We start from the raw sequence: 3,995 nt of genomic DNA, 5'->3' as shown, positions 1-3,995 counted from the left end.
TACATTAGCCTTAACGTGTGAGACAAGTTTAAACAATGAAGGCAGTTTTGTAAAGCTCCCTTGCTTTTTAACTTATTTGACACCACACTAAAGAGCCCATTTAGACTAAAGAGTTCAGCACATTTTGGGACCCATTAAATACCCAGGTTGAGACTAGATACTCTCTTTTTCTTTTTTTAATTTGTCCTACCTAGTTGCTAAAGTCAGCATAATTGAGCAATAAGCTGCTTTGCATTTATTTAGCTTTGTAGGCAAGTTGCAGAAAGCTACACCCATCCTGTCCAGCACAGCCCTTCCAAGGCAGGGCAAACCCCACTTATCACTGGGACTAAGTCATTCCTTGGAATTACTTTTAATTAAAAAATTTACTTTTAATTAAAAAAGAGAGGTAACTCATGGCATAAAAATGTGACATTCATGACTGCTAGGGAAACACTCAAATTGTTTCTATTTTAGGCTAACACCATAGTTATTTCCAGAGCCAAGTCAGCCTTTCACGGAATCATTAAGGCTGGAAAATACATCCCAGAGCTCTGAGTGCCACATCCAGTTGTTCCTTGGACACCTCCAGGCATGGGGACTCCACCACCTCCCTCGGCAATGCCTGACCACCCTTTCTGTGAAGAAATTCTTCCTGATCAAGAAATTACAAGCTCCAGGCCTATCCTGACTCAAACTGCCCCCAAACTCAGTAGCCTGGAAGATGGAGGAAGTTCAGCTGGGTGAGGTGGCCTGTCCTTGGCTGCATGAGAAAGGTAGATCAGTCCCAAAAGAGCAAAGAGGGCTGAAAAACCAGACCATCATTACCCTGATCATTCCCTATTCCCTGCCCTCCTCCATCATCGAGCAAAGCATAGTCTGATTTCTGTAGGCAGCAGAAAGGAGGAGGCAAACAAGAGGGAAGAAGGGGAAAACTGGGTGGAAAAAGTAGTAGTGCAATCAGAGATGAACACTACTGCAAAGGGAAGGGGTTGTTCTTCACCAATGCATCCATAATTCTTAAGAAAACCTCTTAGAGCTTTCCCAAAGGTTGAGTTCTGCTAAATGTGTAGCAAAGACTTGGTAGGGAAACATTTTAAAAAGAGCATTCCATTTTACTCAATGCCACAATGAAACCGGTTCTTCCCCAAATGAGATCTGTGGTCAATCTGTAAATTGAATTCTGTCACTGACCTGTAAGAGATACTTTAAGCCACATGAAGTTAAATGCTTGACAAAACCACAGCTCTGACATTGTCAGCAGTACCTCCACAGGAACTGGGCACTTGGATGGATATTTAGTTTTAAATCCTGGTTTATAGGCAGAACTGCAGACTGATTAGGATTCCATCCCTCTTACTCATTTTGAAGGTTGGTAAAGTTTGAAACACAGAAAAAAATCCCCCAACTCAATTATAATTTCTAGCTGTCAGGAAGGAATTCTATCAGCTCCATCCTCCAGAAGGAAATCCACACTGTCTAGCAGTAATCAGTTCCATTTGTGATCCTCCCAACAAAACACTTTTTGTCTGTGATTTGTATTCATCTTAGGGCACACTGACTTCAGACCCTCTGTGGATTGTAATGTCTAAACAGCCTTTTTATTTTTAAATGCAACTAAGAAACTATTTGGCAGGGTCACCACAGCTCTGAATCTGGAGTAAAATATACCAACTGCAACTGGTGTCTGGGCTGCAAAGCAAGGCAGGGCACTCACAGACAACTGTGTTCCTTCAGTTGTCAAGAATAGGACATTAATAAGAAATATTTTAATCTAACAAGCATCATGTTTTAAAGGGAACTTTCAGCTTTTTTTCTGTCAATTTGACTGGCATGTGATGATCTCATAGTGTGGAAGCTGGAGACCAAAGCAGACTGCCTTAGCAAACCACGTGCATTTTCCCACTGCACAACTCCCAAACTTCAGTCCTCGTATGGAGGAGGTAGTTCTACATTTACTCCTAAAAAATAAATAATGGAAAATAAACATTAACATATTACAGAATGAAGTCTGACCCTTGAAGCTAAATTTTATCAGCAGAATGTCACTAATTCCAGTCTTTCCAGAACAGATACTACATATTCCTCCTCAGCTCTGCCTCCCCAATGGCTGCTGGGGGCACTGCTTTTTCTCTGAAGGGTTTTAGTCTTATTTTCCAGAGATTCATGGCTGCTACACCCTCCCCTGTGCCAGCAACATTATAAAACATGGTTTAATTTCAACTAAGATTCACAGATATAAAACTCTTTGAACACAAGCCATTTTCAGAAGTCTTCTGGAAAAAGACGGCTGGAGAGGCAGGAATCCACCCTAAAACCCACCTCTGTCAGCTCCAGGATAGGAGCAAGGATCAAGGTGTGCAAGGTTCACTGTTCTCCATGGAGCCAAAATGCCAAGTTCTCAGCACCTCTGGTTCCCTTCATGGATCCGCATGTGGCACAGGTGAGCACAGGGAGGTGTCTGTCACCTGCAGCAGGACACCACAGCTGCTCCACAGAGTCTGAGGCTGTGGATGCTGTTATGGATTATCTGGGACAAGGGGAAAAGGTAGTTTTTGGAAATCCCACGAAACAGCAGGAAATATCCCACCTGATTTGGTGTGAGCAGGGAATGGAGCTGCAGTTCTGAACATCCATCGCCGGCTCTGAATGTGGGAACACCCTCAGATTTTTCGCTTCAGAGGCACCAATATTGGAAGGAGTGAACCTCTGCAAGTGTGCAGCCAGCCAGCCACATCCCAGGATTGTGGCTCAGGATACACAGCTTTCCAGCCCCTTTCCACTCATGCACATCTGGGCCAGGTTTCACGACCAGCGTTTGATCTTTGGGCTGAATTTCAGTCCAGTTCCCAGTGGGCAGGTTCCACATCACAAAAACATCCCCCTATTATGCAACTGACACTAATTGGATCCTTTTTTATGCTCTTCAGAAGAGAGGCCAAGGCTTGAACATCATGGAAACAAAAGTAACTGTTCTGTGAATTCCCTGGAACAGACACATGGATGCAATGCTGCGGGACACTTATGTGGCATCTCAAAAAAATATAGGTTTCAGATTCTAAGACTTCTGCAGTTTTCAACTTTCATCAGCATTCAAATTCACCTACATTAAAAGAAAATTAAATTGCCCTCCCCAACAAAAAGCAAACCACAACAAAGCAAACATCCTCCAGCAAACTATTCACTTGAATCCATTAAAACTTGCCAAGTCAACGTTCCAGTCCACGCCGCCGATCCCGGCCAAGAGCACAAGTGTCAGTTTGGGCTCCTCTGTTTTACACTAACAACAGTCAATTGTGGCCAGGAATTGCATCACATGCCAGCAATATATCACATTCCTTCACTGCTGGTTTTCTGAAAAGGGAAGGAAAAGCCCTCAGCACTCACTGCCAACACTTCTACAAACCATAAACTTTTTAAGGACTTCCATTCACCATGTCAGGATGGTGGAATATTGAACACAATCCTCCCAGAGTGACACAGCACAATCTAATAAACCCAAAGGGACAGGAAGAACCTGTACACTAACTAAATCATGCCAATCATGAAATTATTTTAATAGCTGAGCAGATCAAACTGAAAAAAGAAGTCACTATAATGGCCCAATGGGCAGGAAAGTCTGTTACCAGAAGCTGGACTCTGCCTGAATATTAGTAAGAAATAGTTTTAAATATTTTGCTACTTCTTTAGCAAAGTAATAGCTAAATGAAAAGCATTAATTTAATTCTCCTTAGGAATTATAACTAGAAGAAAAGTGCACTCGTGTATTGTCAAACAATTACACTGCAAATAAAGGACCTGATGTGGTACACCTGTTAGTGCAGTAATTTCATTATCTGTAAGCAACAAGTAATAAAGGATAATAATGAAAAGAATATAGAACAGGGAGAACAAAGCTGATTCCTAGACATGCATACAAAATGTGGCTTCCTGGGAGCTCCAGTAAACCTCAAAGTGTTTGATGTGATGGATATGTGCATTCACAGCTTTGGAAAACAAAAATTCTTACCACCATA

This window comes from Manacus vitellinus, unplaced genomic scaffold (genome assembly GCF_001715985.3).
Source record: "Manacus vitellinus isolate BGI_N305 unplaced genomic scaffold, ASM171598v3 scaffold_26_pilon, whole genome shotgun sequence".
NCBI classification, from domain to species: Eukaryota; Metazoa; Chordata; class Aves; order Passeriformes; family Pipridae; genus Manacus; species Manacus vitellinus.
Note: the sequence above shows the minus strand (reverse complement) of the source record.